The 21,043-nt window shown below is 36.9% G+C and overlaps 1 pseudogene; it reads left to right on the top strand.

The window, feature by feature from the left end:
• The window catches only part of LOC133076352 (uncharacterized), a 109,548-nt pseudogene extending 88,705 nt beyond the window's left edge, over nt 1-20,843 (top strand).
• The last annotated feature ends 200 nt before the right edge of the window (nt 20,844-21,043 follow it).

Genomic DNA, 21,043 nt, shown 5'->3' with positions numbered 1-21,043 from the left:
AATCTCCAACTGTGAAATAATATATTCACTGCTAAGAAAGCCATGAGTTTTAGAAGATCTCATAGTTAAACTGTCTGTTGCTATATAGCACACTGTACATTCCTTTGTGTAATATGTATAGTTGCCTTTGTAAATCTTTGTCTAACTCTTGAAGACATGGACTGTATACTTGTACATTTACTCATTTATGAATTCAGTAAATGTTCATTAGGTGCCCACTATGTACCTGACATTCTAATAGATGATTTAATAAATTCTTAGATTTATTTTGTATCTTCTGTAACTGCTACAGTTATTGATGCATAGTAGATACTTGGCAAATACTTGTGATTGGCCAAAAATGAGTGAAGGTGATGTGTGCTAGACTGAAAGGTAAAAAAAAAAAAATCCAACACTGCCAGAGTAGTTCAATTATCAGCCAGAAATACTTTACAGAAAAAATTGGAAAAAAATATAATAGAATTCTATCTGTTAAAAAATACAGATCTGGAAAAGTATGAAGTCTCAAATATAATATTATGCAGATAAAAGAGCAAATAGGTTGTTCAATAATGGTGCAATGAACACTTGTGCAAAAGTTTTGCATTGACATCTTTTATTTCTTTTGGGTATATACCTAGGAATAGATTTGTTGAATAATACAGTCACCCTATGTTTAACATTTTGAGGAACTGCCAAACTGTTTTCTAAAGAGTCTACATCATTGTATACTCCCACCAGCAACATAAGAGGGTTTTAATTTCTCCACATCCTCACCAAAACTTGTTATTCTGTCTTTTTCATTATAGGTATTCTGATGGGTCTGAAGAAGTATCTAATTGTAGTTTGATTTTTGTATCTCTCAAATGTCCATCAGCTGAGGAATGGATAAATAAAATGCAGCATATCCATATAATGGGAAATTATTCAGCAATAAAAGAGGAATAAAGTAATGCCACAACTTGGATGAACCTCAAAAGTATTACCCTAAATGAAAGAAAGAGGCCAATCACAAAAGGCCGCATAGTGTGTGATTCCATTTATATGAAATGCCCAAATAGCGAATCTAGGGTGACAGAAAAGAGGTTACTGATTGACTAGGGTTTGGGGAGGGGTAGGTGTTGATGGAAGTAAGTAGGGAGTGACTGCTAAGGGGTACAAGATCTGTTTTGAGAGTGATGAAAATGTTCTAAAATTGGATTATGGTGATGGTTACACAACTCTGTAAATATACTAAAATACAATGAATTGCACATTTTAAAAACGTGAACTTTATGGTATGTAAGGTATACATCAATAAAGCATATAAAAATATGATTTTTAAAAATTAAATAAAATTTTAATAGAAAAACAATTAAATTGAATACCATAAAGTATTTCAAAATTGATCTGTGGGAGGAGGGGGCAAGATGGCGGAAGAGTAAGACACGGAGATCACCTTCCTTCCCACAGATACATAGTATGAGTGTGTTTCATGTTTGGTAATTGCAATCATTGTTGCTTTTGTTGTGGTCATCCATGTACAATGCTTGGTGTCAGTCTATTTATCTCTTATAAAAATAAAATACAGTGTGTGTGTGTGAAAAAAAAAAAGAAAAGAAATACATCTACACATGGAACTGCTCCTACAGAACACCCACTGAATGCTGGCAGAAGACGTCAGACCTCCCAAAAGGCAAGAAACTCCCCACGTACCTGGGTAGGGCAAAAGAAAAAAGAAATAACAGAGACAAAAGAATAGGGACAGGACCTGCACCAGTGGGAGGGAGCCGTGAAGGAGAAAAGGTTTCCACACACTAGGAAGCCCCTTCGCGGGCGGAGACTGCGGGTGGCAGAGGGGGGAAGCTTCGGAGCCACGGAGGAGAGCGCAGCCACAGGGGTGCGGAGGGCAAAGCGGAGAGATTCCCGCACGGAGGAGCGGCGCTGACCAGCACTCACCAGCCCGAGAGGCTTGTCTGCTCACCCGCCAGGGTGGGCGGGGGCTGGGAGCTGAGGCTCGGGCTTCGATTGGATCTCAGGGAGAGGACTGGGGTTGGCTGTGTGAACACAGCCTGAAGGGGTTAGCGCACCACAGTTAGCCGGGAGGGAGTCCGAGAAATAGTCTGCAGCTGCCGAAGAGGCAAGAGACTTTTTCTGGCCTCTTTGTTTCGCGATGCGCAAGGAGAGGGGATTCAGAGCGCCGCCTAAACGAGCTCCAGAGATGGGCGCGAGCCGCGGCTATCAGCGCGGACCCCAGAGACGGGCATGAGACGCTAAGGCTGCTGCTGCCACCACCAAGAAGCCTGTGTGCAAGCACGGGTCACTCTCCACACCACCCCTCCCGGGAGCCTGTGCAGCCCGCCACTGCCAGGCTCCTGTGATCCAGGGACAACATCCCCGGGAGAACACACGGCGCCTTAGGCTGTTGCAACGTCACGCCGGCCTCTGCCGCCGCAGGCTCGCCCCGCATCCGTACCCTTCCCTCCCCCCCACCTGAGTGAGCCAGAGCCCCCGAAGCAGCTGCTCCTTTAACCCCATCCTGTGTGAGCGAAGAACAGATGCCCCCAGGCGACCTACATGCAGAGGCGGGTCCAAATCCAAAGCTGAACCCCGGGGGGGAGCTGTACGAACAAAGAAGACAAAGGGAAATCTCTCCCAGCAGCCTCAGAAGCAGCGGATTAAAGCTCCACAAACAACTTGATGTACCTGCATCTGTTGAATACCTGAATAGACAACGAATCATCCCAAATTCAGGAGGTGGACTTTGGGAGCAGGGTATATTAATTTTTCCCCTTTTCCTTTTTTTGTGAGTGTATATGTGTATGCTTCTGGGTGAGATTTGTCTGTATAGCTTTGCTTTCACCATTTGTCCTAGGGTTCGGTCCGTCCGTTTTTTTTTTTTTTTTTTTTTTAACTTAAAAAATTTTTTTTCTTAATAAATGTTTTCTTAATAAATTTTTCCTTATTTTTCTATTTTTAAAAATTAAAAAAAATTTTTCTTAAGAAGTTTTTTCATATTTTTTGTTTTAAAAGAATTAAAGATACTTTTTTCTTAATAAAATTTTTTCTTAATAATTTTTTTCTTATTTTTTTATAAAAAATTAATAAATTTATTTTAAAAAATTTAAAAAAGATTTTTTCTTAATAAATATTTTTTAATAATTTTTTCTTATTTTTTATTATAATAGTTTTATTTTATTTTATTATATCCTCTTTCTTTCTTTCTTTCTTTCTTTCTATTTTTTCTCCCTTTTATTCTGAGCCATGTGGATGGAAGGCTCTTGGTGCTCCAGCCAGGCATCAGGGCTGTGCCTCTGAGGTGGGAGAGCCAACTTCAGGACACTGGTCCACAAGAGACCTCCCAGCTCCATGTAATACCAAATGACGAAAGTCTCCCAGAGATCTCCATCTCAACACCAAGACCCAGCTTCACTCAACGACCAGCAAGCTCCAGTGCTAGACACCCTATGGCAAACAACTAGCAAGACAGGAACACAGCCCCATCCATTAGCAGAGAGGCTGCCTAAAATCATAATAAGGCCACAGACACCCTAAAACACACCACCAGACGTGGACCTGCCCACAAGAAAGACAAGATCCAGCCTCATCCACCAGAACACAGGCACTAGTCCCCTCCACCAGGAAGCCTAAACAACCCACTGAACCAACCTTAGTCACTGGGGACAGACACTAAAAACAATGGGAACTACGAACCTGCAGACTGCAAAAAGGAGACTCCAAACACAGTAAGTTAAGCAAAATGAGAAGACAGAGAAACACACAGCAGATGAAGGAGCAAGGCAAAAACCCACCAGACCTAACAAATGAAGAGGAAGTAGGCAGTCTACCTGAAAAAGAATTCAGAATAATGATAGTAAAGATGATCCAAAATCTTGGAAATAGAATGGAGAAAATACAAGAAACGTTAACAAGGACCTAGAAGAACTAAAGAGCAAACAAACAGTGATGAACAACACAATATATGAAATTAAAAATTCTCTAGATTTGATGGAGAAATTAAAACCTTTACAGACAAGCAAAAGCTGAGAGAGTTCAGCACCACCAAACCAGCTTTACAACAAATGCTAAAGGAACTTCTCTAGGCAAGAAACACAAGAGAAGGAAAACACCTACAATAACAAACCCAAAACATTTAAGAAAGTGGGAATAGGAGCACACATATCGATAATTACCTTAAATGTAAATGGATTAAATGCTCCCACCAAAAGACACAGACTGGCTGAATGGATACAAAAACAAGACCCGTATATATGCTGTCTACAAGAGACCCACTTCAGACCTAGAGACACATACAGACTGAAAGTGAGGGGATGGAAAAAGATATTCCATGCAAATGGAAATCAAAAGAAAGCAGGAGTGGCAATTCTCATATCAGACAAAATAGACTTTAAAATAAAGACTATTACAAGAGACAAAGAAGGACACTATATAATGATCAAGGGATCGATCCAAGAGGAAGGTATAACAATTGTAAATATTTATGCACTGAACATAGGAGCACCTCAATACATAAGGCAAATACTAACAGTCATAAAAGGGGAAATTGACAATAACACAATCATAGTAGGGGACTTTAAAACCCCACTTTCACCAATGGACAGATCATCCAAAATGAAAATAAATAATGAAACACAAGCTTTAAATGATACATTAAACAAGATGGACTTAATTCATATTTATAGGACATTCCACCCAAAATAACAGAATACACATTTTTCTCAAGTGCTCAAGTAACGTTCTCCAGGATAGATAATATCTTGGATCACAAATCAAGCCTTGGTAAATTTAAGAAAATTGAAATCATATCAAGTATCTTTTCCGACCACAACGCTATGAGACTAGATATCAATTACAGGAAAAGATCTGTAAAAAATACAAACACATGGAGGCTACACAATACACTACTTAATAACGAAGTGATCACTGAAGAAATCAAAGGGGGAATCAAAAAATACCTAGAAACAAAGGACAATGGAGACATGATGACCCAAAACCTATGGGATGCAGCAAAAGCAGTTCTAAGAGGGAAGTTTATAGCAATACAATCCTACCTCAAGAAACAGGAAACATCTGGAATAAACAACCTAACCTTGCACCTAAAGCAATTAGAGAAAGAAGAACAAAATACCCCAAAGCTAGCAGAAGGAAAGAAATCATAAAGATCAGATATGAAATAAATGAAAAAGAAATGAAGGAGACAATAGCAAGGATCAATAAAACTAAAAGCTGGTTCTTTGAGAAGATAAACAAAATTGATGAACCATTAGCCAGACTCATCAAGAGAAAAAGGGAGAAGACTCAAATCAGTAGAATTAGAAATGAAAAAGGAGAAGTAACCACTGACACTGCAGAAATACAAACGATCATGAGAGATTACTGCAAGCAACTCTATGCCAATAAAATGGACAACCTGGAAGAAATGGACAGATTCTTAGAAATGCACAACCTGCCGAGACTGAACCAGGAAGAAATAGAAAATATGAACAGACCAATCACAAGCACTGAAATTGAAACTGTGATTAAAAATCTTCCAACAAACAAAAGACCAGGACCAGATGGCTTCACAGGCGAATTCTATCAAACATTTAGAGAAGAGCTAACACCTATCCTTCTGAAACTCTTCCAAATATTGCAGAGGAAGGAACACTCCCAAACTCACTCTACGAGGCCACCATCACCCTGATACCAAAACCAGACAAAGATGTCACAAAGAAAGAAAACTACAGGCCAATATCACTGATGAACATAGATGCAAAAATCCTCAACATAATACTAACAAACAGAAACCAACAGCACATTAAAAGGATCATACACCATGATCAAGTGGGGTTTATTCCAGGAATGCAAGGATTCTTCAATGTATGCAAATCAATCAACGTGATACATCATATTAACAAATTAAAGGAGAAAAACCATATGATCATCTCAATAGATGCAGAGAAAGCTTTCAACAAAATTCAACACCCATTTATGATAAAAGCCCTGCAGAAAGGAGGCATAGAGGGAACTTTCCTCAACATAATAAAGGCCATATATGGCAAACCCACAGCCAACATTGTCCTCAATGGTGAAAAACTGAAACCATTTCCACTAAGATCAGGAACAAGACAAGGTTGCCCACTCTCACCACTATTATTCAACATAGTTATGGAAGTGTTAGCCACAGCTATCAGAGAAGAAAAAGAAATAAAAGGAATCCAAATTGGAAAAGAAGAAGTAAAGCTGTCACTGTTTGCAGATGACATGATACTATACAAAGAGAATCCTAAGGATGCTACCAGAAAAGTACTAGAGCTAATCAATGAATTTGGTAAAGTAGCAGGATACAAAATTAATGCACAGAAATCTCTTGCATTCTTATACACTAATGATGAAAAATCTGAAAGTGAAATTAAGAAAACACTCCCGTTTACCATTGCAACAAAAAGAATAAAATATCTAGGAATAAACCTACCTAAGGAGACAAAAGACCTGTAAGCAGAGAACTATAAGACACTGATGAAAGAAATTAAGGATGATACAAATAGATGGAGAGATATACCATGTTATTGGATTGGAAGAATCAACATTGTAAAAATGACTCTACTACCCAAAACAATCTACAGATTCAATGCAATCCCTGTCAAACTACCACTGCCATTTTTCACAGAACTAGAACACAAAATTTCACAATTTGTATGGAAACATAAAAGACCCCGAATAGCCAAAGCAATCTTGAGAACAAAATATGGAGCTGGAGGAATCAGGCTCCCTGACTTCAGACTATATTACAAAGCTACAGTAATCAAGACAGTTTGGTACTTGCACAAAAACAGAAACATAGATCAATGGAACAGGATAGAAAGCCCAGACATAAACCCATGCACATATGGTCACCTTATCTTTGATAAAGGAGGCAAACATATACAGTGGAGAAAAGACAGCCTCTTCAACAAATGGTGCTGGGAAAACTGGACAGGTACATGTAAAAGTATGAAATTAGAACACTCCCTGACACCATACACAAAAATAAACTCAAAATGGATTAAAGACCTAAATGTAAGGCCAGACACTATCAAACTCTTAGAGGAAAACATAGGCAGAACACTCTATGACATAAATCACAGCAAGATCCTTTTTGACCCAACTCCTAGTGGAATGGAAATAAAAACACAAATAAACAAATGGGACCTAATGAAACTTAAAAGCTTTTGCACAGCAAAAGAAACCATAAACAAGACCAAAAGACAACCCTCAGAATGGGAGGAAATATTTGCAAATGAAGCAACTGACAAAGGATTAATCTCCAAGATTTACAAGCAGCTCATGCAGCTCAATAAATAAAAAACAAACAACCCAATCCAAAAATGGGCAGAAGACCTAAATAGACATTTCTCCAAAGAAGATATACAGATTGCCAACAGACACATGAAAGAATGCTCAACATCATTAATCATTAGAGAAATGCAAATCAAAACTACAATGAGATATCATCTCACACTGGTCAGAATAGCCATCATCAAAAAATCTAGAAACAATAAATGCTGGAGAGGGTGTGGAGAAAAGGGAACACTCTTGCACTGTTGGTGGGAATGTAAATTGATACAGCCACTATGGAGAGCAGTATGGAGGTTCCTTAAAAACTAAAAGTAGAACTACCATACGACCCAGCAATCCGACTACTGGGCATATACCCTGAGAAAACCATAATTCAAAAAGAGTCATGTACCAAAATATTCATTGCAGCTCTGTTTACAATAGCCAGGACATGGAAGCAACCTAGGTGTCCATCATCAGATGAATGGATAAAGAAGATGTGGCACATATATACAATGGAATATTACTCAGCCATAAAAAGAAATGAAATGGAGGTATTTGTAGTGAGGTGGATGGAGTTAGAGTCTGTCATACAGAGTGAAGTAAGTCAGAAAGAGAAAAACAAATACAGCATGCTAACACATATATATGGAATCTAAGGGGAAAAAAAAAAAGATCATGAAGAACCTAGTGGCAAGACGGGAATAAAGACACAGACCTACTAGAGAATGGACTTGAGGATATGGGGAGGGGGAGGGGTAAGATGTGACAGGGTGAGAGAGTGTCATGGACATATATACACTACCAAATGTAAAATAGATAGCTAGTTGGAAGCAGTTGCATAACACAGGGAGATCAGCTCGGTGCTTTGTGACCACCTAGAGGGGTGGGATAGGGAGGGTGGGAGGGAGGGAGACGCAAGAGGGAAGAGATATGGGAACATATGTATATTTATAACTGATTCACTTTGTTATAAAGCAGAAACTAACACACCATTGTAAAGCAATTATACTCCAATAAAGATTAAAAAATTGATCTGTGGATACTACAATATAATTGCAAATTTCCTGAGTAATCCATTCACTGACTCAATGAATATTGATTGAGAACCTATAACATGCCAGTTACCATGGTAGATATTAGAACAACAATAATAAAATAAATATTTCCTGTCATTATGCATCTTAGAAATTCTTAACATCTCTGCAAACATCACTGATTTTTATATTTTTCGGCAGAAGAACCCTTTCTTCAAAGGTACTTTTATGTGTATGAACATGTGAAGGAAGTGCTATTTTTATTGAATCAAGGGAACCTTATCCATTCATCTTACCCCAAGCTACCTTCCTTGTGGGCCCTGTGAAATCTTGAACACTTATGCCACAAGTGAGAATTACTACATATAGTCATATAGTTCTTGGTCCAGTTTTATCTAAACATTTATGATATCCCAAAGAGAATGCTATTGTAATTGTAAATAATAAGCTTTACAATTCTTCAATTTATTCTTTTGGAGTTAGCTTTAAAATCTAATTCAGGACTTCTGCTAGTATCAAAGTAGGTAATTCTGAGGAAATCTTTGAGTAGACCAGTAATTAAAAATCCCTTTGACAACTCTGGAAAACTTCACCTCACAGGGCAATGAAGAAATATTAGGCAGGATCCAGAAGATGGAAGCCCAGAGATATGAGCTCTGATTTGGGGGACATTTTTGCACCATACACATCTGCAAATACCCTAAGAGACAGCAGAGAAGCAGAGATGCTGGGCAGAGCTTTCAACATTAACCTGTGTTAGGAGGAGATCGTCAAAGAGAGGCCTAATAACCTCCATTCTCCATACGCTCATACATGCACATTCACGCAATTGTAATTTTAACCCTGAAAAGTTATACCCCGGACACGAGGGTGAACTGGAAATGAACCAGCTGTGCAGAAACTGAGTCTGAGGTTTAAACCTCTTTAATTTGTGATTTAATTTGAGCATTAAGTTGATTCAGTATTGTAACAGCCCTTAGATGCCTGCCAGAGAGCAAACATATATCTGCTTTGGAGATTGAAAACCTTGTCTTAGGTTTCAAACTATGCCTAGATTTATTGATTTTAAGATGACTGTTTACTGTCTTCAAGGAAATAATGACTGGTTTGAGACTTTCTTCAGTGAGCTGGAATCAATGCTACACAACCAAATAGTAGGTTTTAGCTTTTCAAAAATATGAAATTTTATTATTAGAAAAATTAGCATGTGTTAAGAGCCATCTTATTTCCTAATTCTAACCTAACAAGGTATTTTAGTCACTGAATCCCATGATTTGTGCATATGACAGAATTTTAGGAATCAGGGAATTATGAATGTACATTCTAGAACTGAGAAATACTTAAAACTCAATGGATGTATTTAACAGCAGATTCATTTAAAATGAAAACTAATAAGAACAAGTAAACTGGAAAATAGGTCAATAGGTGCACTGAACCATAGAGAGGCAAAAGAATGGAAAATATGAGCATGAGATATAGGTGTTAACAGTGAAAAGGTTTAATGTGTATAATTGAAATTTCAGAAGGAATTTTTTGTTCCTAGTCATACTTGTTTATAATGTGACTAATGTCTTTCTTTTAAATAATAAACAAACCATGTTTAACTACTGAAAACAACTCTCTTTTAACTCTTGATATTTTTTTACCTTGTTTTGCCTCATATTCTTCATTTTTTATTTAAGTTTTAAAGTAAAAACTTTGTTTACATACTCCAGTCCTCATAGAATATGTCATTCAGTAATCTTAAATATTCCATCCTAAATATTTCTGGGAAGGCAAGAGAAAATAATTTATGTAACTGGAAATTTGAGAATACTGCTTGTACATTTTGATACTTTTGGTCTAAAACTACCAAGACTCCTAATTCATCTAAATCTTTTCATCCCAAGATTTGGTCTTTAAACAAAAGCCATCAAGACTTCCCTGGTGGCACAGTGGTTTAGAATCCGCCTGCCGATGCAGGGGACATGGGTTCGATCCCTGGCCTGGGAAGATCTCTCATGCTGTGGAGCAACTAAGCTCATGCACCACAGCTACTGAGCCTGCACTCTAGAGCCTGAGAGCTATAACTACTGAGCCTGTGTACCACAACTACTGAACCCACGTGCAACAACTACTGAAGCATGTGTGCTCTCAGGCCTGCGTGCTGCAATTACTGAAGCCCACGTGCCTAGAGCCTGTGCTCTGCAACAAAAGTCACCACAACGAGAAGCCCACGCACCACAATGAAGAGCAGCCCCACTCGCCACAACTAGAGAAAGCCCACACAGAGCAGCAAAGAACAAACGCAGTCCCAAAAAACAATCTAAGAATAATAAAACTGGAACATAAAAGAAATAAGAACATATGTATATTATAGTATATTGCAAAATAAGGTTTAGGAAATACGTAGATGAATAACTTACAGATATTGAAAATATAAAAACAATTATAGTTTTTAAGTCCTTGTAAAACTAAAGTAGTAGGTTTTAACTTTTTAAAAATATGAAATTTCATTATTAGAAAAATTAGCATGTGTTAAGAGCCATCTTATTTCCTAATTCTAACCTAACAAGGTATTTTAGTCACTGAATCCCATGATTTGTGCATATGACAGAATTTTAGGAATCAGGGAATTGTGATGTAGACTAATAATTATGAATTATAGTTTCATTCAAATCCTTAAACATTTTAGTTCAGTATAATTAAAGTTTTTTTTGAAAATTGGCTATGGAAGTTTAACAATAAATTGAATATACTTTATTAATTTTTGCCTCATGGTCTTAGTTAAAGTTCCCCTCAAGGCTAGTTTTTTTTGTTAAGAACAAAGGGTCTGCTGAATCCTGCCTGCTGAGTGAGCTGGGAGAAACTAATTGTTACAATGCTAGGTCTTTGGCTAAGCTCAGTGATAGGCACGGGCTGAGTGGGCTAATTTTGCCCACTCCAAATCAGACTCCTCTGAAGCTTTCTCTAAAAGGCAGAGGTATTTCTGCATTTATTAATATTCTAATCTTGAGTGGTCAACAAGCAAATATTAACTGTTTTGTATCACCTCCATTCTCTTCATATCAAATATGATTGAATATATTGCTTCAGTCCTTCAGTTTAAATTTTGATTCTTGTGGCTCTTGGTTTTAACTTTCTGGTTGGAGTGGGAATAGAAAAGACTATGGTTTTTTTTGTTGCTTGTTTTTGTTTGCTTGTTGGTTTGCTTTTGTCTTTTTTTTGTTGCTGTTGTTGTCAGTCTTTCCCTCTGATTATGGCTTTGTGTATCCACAGCAAACCTTCTGGGGAACATTGTTTCCAGCTCAACATGGCTATTGAGACTCCACCTTCATTTTGTCCTACAGCATCCTTCTCTGTCCAATCTGGCCTCCTGGACAGAAACTGTACAATGTCAGTGCAATCACTAAGGATAAAACAAGTTATAGCTCTCTAAAATCAAGACTTCATTCATTTAAAAACCATCCCTCAAGTTTCTAACTGGACTTGAAATAAAAGAGAAAAAAAATATATACTGTTTGTTTTCAAGACAATTTCTGTCAAGGACAGCAAAGCAATAAGTAAATAAATTATAACACAGTAAAGTGTTTTCTTTGGATTGGATGATGGACAGGATATCATGAAAATATATACAGTACAATAGTCATCTTTCATTTTTAATCTTAAAAGTACAGGAAGACTTTTGTATATGTTGATGTTTCATGTTTTTCCAGGGAATAATGATTTAGGAAAAATGAAAGCTTGACAACAAAACATTCCCCGCCTCTAAATTTCCCTTTCCAAGGCATCTAAAGGGATAAAACTGTCTTTCACCCTTGCTACATCTGAGATGATTTAATCGCTAAATCCTAGAAATACATGCCTTTGTTAGGAGCTCTGCTGTCCAACTACCAGAGAGAATCTATAGTCACTATCTTTTATATGGGCATCCTGTCCTGGTAGCAGCATTTAATTTGGAACAATTTCATTACTGTAGCAAATTGGCAGTCAACCAAGAAAAATGACAATTTCTATGAAACAAAATATGTGGACTGTGGGGAGGTGAAGGAGGAGGATATACTGCAGATGGGGGTAATGAGACTCATTACATTCCTGATACTAATCAGTTCCATAATGGGTTCGAGGCAGCAAAGGTTTCCAGGCTCAAGCAGCCTGTTCCTAATGAATCTTTGGCTGGCTTAAAACCTGACCTTCATTTTAATAGAACTGTATAAATACCAACGTTATCCCTCTCTTGGGAATTTCCACCAGGTTGTTTTAACTTGAGAAATCTTCTAATATTAAATAAAGTTTCCTGGGGAAAGGTTAAAGATTATTATTAACATTCAGTCTTAACAAAGTGACTAAATATTATGTCACCATATAAGGGTGATGAATGCTTTTTTTGTTATTGCTGATTGATGGACCTAGAATTTTGAAAGCATTCTGTAACTTTTGAACTCACAGCCTGACAATGCTACCATTCTTTTTATATTTATGCACACGCACACACATATACACACAGAGTTTTAAGAGATTCTTAGCATAAAATATATTTATATATTCAGTAAAGACATGATTTAATCATGTTATTTCTCAAGATAAATGTGTAGTCTATAAATGGCCCCAGGGTGTCAAGAATTGTGAAAGGCCTGAGAATTTACCCTGCATGCACACTAATGTCATAGTCTGTGACATTTTCATGGATGTTGGCTTAAGATATGAGACTCCTGGTCTGAGACCAAGGACTTTCTTATTCATGGCACAGAAAGCAACACAAGCATATTTACATGAGTTCACCTTGCCCCCTAGTCCTGAAGGGGCAAAGGGATGGGCACAGATGGATGCCAGCCCATGTACTGGACTGTGTTACAGGAAAGGAATATTGAGCTTAGGGAACCTGGCTCTTTTAATGGGTAGTAAGCATGCTTACCCTCTTCTCTAAAGAAGCATATCATCATCATCAGACTAGAGAGTAAGCATGCTTGTATTTTCCTCTGAAGGGAGACACTGTATCTTCCAAGGCTGTGCACTATGCAAACATTTTTGAAAAGATGGTCTAAAAAAAAGGAGGTAACTAGTTAAAGTCTTGCTCACAAGAATGAATAAACATGAAATATGATAGACATGTGGAGCATTGTCTCATGAGCATGATGCTTGGTCAACCATTCTGATTAATCTATCCTACAGAGACTGGGACCATATCTACTCAATTGTCTCACTTAACATTTAATTAAGGCTACTGTCAACAGGTCCCCAAGTAGCAGGATGAGGCCAACTTGAGTACTGACCTCAAGCATCCCCTCAATGTCCTGGACAAAATCAGCTGAACAAATCCCATAATGCATCAGAGCCCACCTTAAAAAGCCATGTGACTTTCTTGTTAAATTTCTGTACTGATCTTTCCACCTTCCCCAAGGCATTAATCCACATTTAGAAGGTTGAATCAGGCCAGAGGCACTGTAGTCACAACCACACCTCCCAGAGGAAGGCTGATCTTGTGGAATCTCTATCTGCAGGGTCCAGCAGGTGAGTCCTGGGATGAGAAATGCCTCGGTCCCCCGATGCTGAAGGCCTCTTCTCCTGGACTTGTAAGTAAGTAGTTTGTCTCACACTACCCATCACGCAATCCTACCACTCATGGGTTCCTCAACTTTCCACAGTCAGAGTCATGGTGCTGCGGTGTCCCCTGAAGAAGTCTGCACAGAACCCTCTCTGTCTCAGATGCTGGGAACCTGGAAGGACTTTCTGAAACCAAAACGGGGGAGTGAACTGCGCATATGCAGGCCACGAACCTATAGCCTTCCAGGAACCCTCAGTCAGTCCAACAGTCCTGTTTGTCTATGCCTCTAGATAAATGGGACTCATCCACCCATGGTCTGACTCTGTTATGGCTGTGGAATCAGCACAGGAAAAACATCAGGAAATGCTGACGTATGTGTTGTGTGGAAGCCCTGCTGTTTCTGACATCTCAGTAAGATCAAGATGGTGATCAGATCATGGTCAGTGAAATCTGTCAGGGGATGGAAAACCCAGCAGTCAGTTAAACAATGTGCTGTAAGGTTTGGGACACATGCTCCATAGTGCTTTTCTATTTTGAGGAAGACTTTGGGGTGAATTGTAAAGAGATAGATCATTAATGTTCCTCCTTTAGACTTTCTTGGGTCTAAAACACCTCAGAGAGGTGTTTGCCATAAAAGTCAGAGGTCTCATTCTAATAGGTATAATCTCACCCTTTTTCCATGTATTTCTTACTCATATGAAGACCTTTCATCTGGAAAAGTCAGTTCAAGGACAAGGAAATTTTTTTTTAAATTGCAGAGTTCCATGATGATCTCACTTTGGCCCATTGTAGAGGGACTTGGCAAGCAGTGTGCTTGACTAAGTAGTCATTATTCTTGTGATCTAGGACTCTTTTAATCAAACAAAATAATCTAGATGACTGAATCAAAAATTAAATTTGAATGCTCTGGGACCTCTTCTGTCCAGCCTGACACCTGGATTGTAGGTATTGTAGGTAAGGAAAGGAAAGAAGCAGTATGTCCCAGAATGAACAGGTAGACTCCTGAATTTTTAAAATAGGTCTATATAAATTTCCCAATCCTTTTCTTCTGAGCATTAACCATGAAGCAGTAGAGGGAGGTAATCCCATTCTGGGGATAGATGCATAGAGTTACAAAATTTCCTTACTACATTTACCTGAGGAAAATTTTGCCTTTGGGGAAAATAGCATAGTTACGAAATTAAAAAATATATATATAATTTTGCTATTTGTTTGCTTTAGTCAAATAACCCAGCAGGTCTAAAATAAACTTAATTTAATCTTTTTCTCTTTTCCAGTTCAATGAAAAAGAGATTTCAAACACTGTTTTAAAAACTAAACACTTTTTTATGCTATGGAGAACATTATAGCATCTATCCTAAATAAAGAGGCTGCATATTATACTGAGAAGAACATTGAGCCTGGTTCTAGCTGTGTTTTAGAAAATTTTATTTGCTTCTCTGTATACATGATTCCCTGTTTGTAAAATGAAAGGACTGGGCAAGCTGGTCAGTAACATTTCTTAAGATCTAAAAATTAGAGATAGCTCCTGGAGAGTTTGGCTGGGTTTACATTTGCTTTCCTGTAACAGATATAAATAATTTATAAATAATTGGGAGATTTTTTCTATTCAAATTATTTGACTAGAAATCCAGAAATATCTCTATTATTTTTTGTATCCTACACTTTTCTATTATGCCTGTCTCTTCCCTAATTCCTGCTCACAATGGTGGCACAATATCATAGTATATTTTTACCAACATCTTCGAGATATAATTAATTAACATATAACATTGTTTAAGTTTAGGTGTACAATAAGGTGATCTGAATTTATATTTTCAGAAATGTGAAATGATTACCACAATAAGGTTAGTTATTGCATCCATCACCTCACATAATTACCTGTCTTTTTTTTCTTTTGATGGGATTTCAGATGTATTCTCTTAAAAACTTCCAAGTATATAATAAATATTATTAACTATAGTCACCAAGCTATACATTAGATACCCAGAACTAATTCATCTTATTACTAGAAGTTTGTACCCTTTGACCATTTCCCCATTTCTCTCATCCCTCAGACCCTGGCAACCACCATTCTACTCTTTGTTTCTATGAGTTTAATTGTTTTTAGATTCCACATATAAGTGAGATAATACCATATTTGTCTTTCTCTGTCTGAATTATTTCACTTAGTCTAATGCCTCAAGATTTATCCATGCTGTCACAAATAGCAGGATTTCCTACTTTTTTTATGGATGGCTAAATAATATAATCTAATAATATATGTAAATATAACAATATATATATAATTTGATATATATAGGTATATTTATTTATTTACACCACATTTTCTTTCCATTCATTCATTGATGGACTTTTAGGATTTTTCCATGTCCTGGCTATTCTGAGCAAAGCTGCAGTGAACATGGGGGTACATATATCTCTTTGAGAGAGTGACTTTTTTTCCTTTGAATATATATCCAGAAGTGGAATTGCTGGATCATATGGTAGCTCTATTTTTAAATTTTTGAGGACTCTTTATACTGTTTTACATGGTGGCTGAACAAATGTACATTCCCATCAATAGTGTACATATGTTCTCTTTTCTCCCTATCCTTGCCAACTCTTGTTATTTGTTGTCTTTCTGATAATAGACACTCTAACAAGTGTGAGGCGATATCTCATTGTGGCTTGGATTTGCATTTCCCTGATGATCAGTGATGTTGGGTATTTTTATTTTGTGCTTTTGTTGTCATATCCAAAAAAATTGTTGACTAGACCAATGTCAAGAAAAATTTTCCCTATGTTTTCATCTAAGAGTTTCATGGTTTCAGCTCTTACGTTTAATTCTTTAGTTTATTTTGAGTTAATTTGGGGAATGGTATAAGATAGGGGTAAAATTTCATTCTTTTCATGTGGCTATCTGGTTTTCCCAAGACGATTTATTGTCTTTCCCCATTAAATATTCTTGGCTCCCTTGTCAAATAGCAGTTGGTATTTTTGATGAATTAGTTAATAAATATAAGCCCACACTTCTACTAAAGTAGTTATAGAACAAAGGGAAAAGATACACAGTGGAAAAAATATGGCAAAGGGAATATTAAAAGTAAATTTTCTTTGTTTCCTGTACTCACAGGAAACACCTATGAAACTAGAAATCTAGTCATAGTACTGATACAAATCCATTGGCATTTCACTTACCCCCAGTGGTTTCCTTAGCTCGACTCAAGTCTTTGAAAATAATCCCTTTATTAAAGTATCTTTAATTACCCATTGAAGGTGCCATCTGTTTTCTCCCAGGCTTATGACTGATTTAGGTAGCTTGGCATGATTATCATCATTTAACAGTAGAGAAGTCAAACACACAGAACTATATGGCTTGCCTAGAAGCCCATGGCTAATAAGTCATGAAACAAGGACTAGAACTAAGATCTTCTCATTCTAGTGGCCTTCCATTTAACCATGGTGGCTTTTTTATTTAATTCTCTTGGCATCAGTTTGCTTATCTAAAATTTTTAAATGTGAATTTATTGAAGTAAATATTGCTGAGGATGCTCCCTCTTCTAAAATTCAATGATTTAATAATGCTAATCTACATAATATTTGCACTATGGATCTACAAGAGGACACTGTCCTCTGCAAGAGGACCTCTGGACACCCAGAGGTGTCTAAGTACATCAATGAACATAAGACTCCTACCTTAAATTGTGTTCCTAAATCCTCTATCTCCTGACTAAAGATAAGTATTCTTACAATATTGACTTTATTGGTTAATTTGAAGGTAGCATTTATGACCACAACCCAATTCCAAATATTTTTAGTGAATTCTAATATTTAAAAATAATTTCTCCTACCAGAAATTTTTACACATTTAAGAAGTTATACCAACATTTAGTTGCTTAACATTTTACATATGATTAGGACCCAAACACTTACACTTAGTTACTCTAGGCTAGGCATGCTCTAAGTGTTACTATATTTATTCATTCATTGAATCCCATAACAAATTTATGAGGAGAGTGAAGCTACTTATTACCATTTCCATAGATGAAGAAATTGAGGCACAGAGATACAATTTAATTTGCCCAAGCTCACATATCTAATTTAACTACTCAGAGATGAAATCACTGCAACCCAGATAGCTGAGTTGAGCTGCCAAAAGTAGCACAGCTGCGCAACAGATCAGTGCCAATGCTAAGGCTAAAATCTATTTTATACAATCTCCAGATACCTATGCTAGCCTTCCTTCCCATTCCATGGCAATTTATTAAAGCAAGGCAATCCAAGTTAATATTAGGCTAGTTATATCTTCAAGAAAATATATGTTAACAAGTCTAAAATTCAATAGTGGATCTATTGTTTAATTATTAATATATTGGTGCCATTTTTCTCTGAATGCCTTATAGACACACAAGAGTTATCACTTGTTTGGCATATACAATGTCTAGTGTTTCTTTCACCTTAGTTTCAATCATGATCAAGCAATTTTGAAACACAAGACACAACTTTTGGTTAAAGAAATGCCACAACATCTGTTGACAAAATGGGGAAAATGAAGAAATTTCTGGGGCAAGATTGGTCTTAGAAATGTACTTCAGGCAGAGTGAGAACTTGCCTTATATGAGAGGAAATGAGATTTTTTTTTCAGCTCTAAAGATACCAAAGTATAGAGCAAATTTTTCTTCCCTTAAATTTAAAAAGAACATTGTTCACTAATAAGTAAACTCTAAAAATAAAAGCTTCGATAAAAAATAAATTGGAATAGAAATTATTAAAACAAACTTGTGTTGACTTTCTAATTGGAGTTTAATCCAACATTAATTGTGTGGGGGAATAAACTTGCCACCCCAAAATGTATTCTTGGTATAAGGATTATTTTGAGCAGAAAACAATAAAAACCCAAATGACTTGGGAAGAAACTTTGATCTTCCCTCTAACTGCCTAAAAGAATGTACATAGAGGACCTGTTCCAGGAAAAGAACTGCTGTCAGCATAGATAACTATAGTATGAACTAAGTGTGTAGACAGGGAGGAACCTAGCAAAGTCTGTTAAAATTCCTTTTTGTGTCTCATTGTCTCTGGACAGCAAACGTTTGTTTACCAAACATTTGTTTTTCCGTCTCCGTGTAAATTGGCTTCCTCCCCTTTGAAGTCCCAAACCAGTACCCTCAACATCCTCTTGTTTTTAGCTGAAGATGGTATTTAAGGTGAGGGCTTCAGCTATTTTGGAGAGTTACTCAGTTCTCCTGGGTCTCTCCCATGTAATTAAATTTTTGTTTGATTTTTCCTGTTAACCTGTCTCATATCAATTTAATTTTTAGGCCACCCAGAATCACCTAGAAGGGTAAAGGAAAATTGCTTGCTCCCTGACAACTGTAAACTTCTTAATACAACATTTATGGGTATTATTATTATTATTATTATTAGGTCTCGATCTACACTCAAGTTGAAATTTCTGGTATTCCATTTATTTATCTTATATTCAGAGACCTCAGATTCAAATTCCCACAGGGTTAGTAAATAATGTAATAAGTGAAGCATGCTGTATTTGTTTAATAATGGTGATTCAAGTGCATATTAAAGCTGAATAAAGAGAGATATATTTTACTTCCCTAAAGTAATATGTCTTCTGTGTTTTCTTACAAATATTTCCATATATTGATACAAAACATACTTCAATTTCTTCTTAACTTTATTGTTTGAAAAAGAAAATAAAAGAGAGCAGCGCGAGGTTGGTGATAAATGATGACTCCAAGCTTTATTGTCAGGGACACAAAAGGGAATATTGGAGACTATATTAAACATAAGAATGAATGTTTCATATAAAAGATGCATGTGCTCCTGGGATTCAGACAAATTTTTTATGAGGTAGTATAGTTCCAGTGTTATAGGATCTTCCAAAACTTTAGAAACATATAGAGAGCTAAAGAATAGTCTTAGACATTTAGGATTAAGTAATAGTCCAGACAAGAAGTCTTACCCTCATAGAACTCACAGTCTACAGGGGAAAGTACCAGCAATATACATACTAAATGAGTGAATTATATAATCTCTTAACATATGATAACTGCTCTGGAGAAATAATAAGAAACAGTAGAGGAGATGGAGAATAATGTGTGGGGTTGAAATTTTAAAGAGAGCAGTCAGTGTGATTTTAACTTGTAGGAAAAGAGGTAACAATCATGCTGGTATCTGGGGACAAGAGGCTGTTATTGTACAAGATGGTATGTTGAAAGAAGGGCAAGGAAGCCAATGTGGCTACGGCAAAGGGAGAGAAATAGGCAGTGAAGTCAGAGAGGTAAGGCTACAGTGTGGGCAATTCTAGGTTCCTATACAGAATTGTAAGTAATTTTGTATGTTTCTGAATGAAACGTGGATCCATTGAAGAGTGTAATTTTTTTTCCATGTGACATCTCAAGCTTTTAAAAGTTGGCAACTATTTACTTTTTTTTTTTTCTTTTTTACCACTGTGAGGGTCAATCTGAATGCACTTATGTGCAGCCAAATTCATGTGGCAGTCAGCCAGTCTGCCGTTCTGCCACTGAAATGTTTTTATTGCCTCATCCTTTCATAATTATATCTTGCCTTTTAAATATTCTTTGTCTTGCATTTAAAATATTTTTTCTTAATATCTTAAGCTGAATTGTTACATAACCTATTTCTATTTCTTAATTAATTTAGAGGATTCTCCAGTCCTACCTACTGTGCCCTGTCTAAATTTTGTTTCCTGCCATGTCATGCATCCTTGGGCCAATCCTTGCTCTTCCGTGTGACTTTGACTCCTAATTAGACTGCTAGCCACTGTCCTTTCCCCTGCTTATTTGCAGTTCATGTTGAGTGGAACATGCTCACTGATATCGAATAAATCTGTCCTACTGTCAGAAGTAGCCTCTTCTCCTGACACCTCTTGTCCTTCTGATTCCTCCCATTATAAATGTTCGCTCTTCAATCAACTTCTCACAGGTTTGGCACTCTTACATGAAGTCAAGGAAATTAATCCACCCTGTTTCATTGCAAAACTCGACTGACCCAAAGTGGACTTACTGAAATATTTTTAAACAGAAGGCAGTAGAGGTGGCTTTGGAATAGTTATCAGCAATGTTATATTCTTTTTCACTGACAAAATTTTGCCTGTAGAAAATGGAACAGCTACACATTTAGATGAGACACTTTTATAAGTAATGAGATCTTAGAATTTAAATGAGAGAGACATTTAAGCTCTACTGCT

This window comes from Eubalaena glacialis, chromosome 16, assembly GCF_028564815.1.
Source record: "Eubalaena glacialis isolate mEubGla1 chromosome 16, mEubGla1.1.hap2.+ XY, whole genome shotgun sequence".
Lineage (NCBI taxonomy): Eukaryota > Metazoa > Chordata > Mammalia > Artiodactyla > Balaenidae > Eubalaena > Eubalaena glacialis.
The sequence above is the reverse complement of the archived record's forward strand: the minus strand, read 5'-3'. Positions and strand labels throughout refer to the sequence as shown.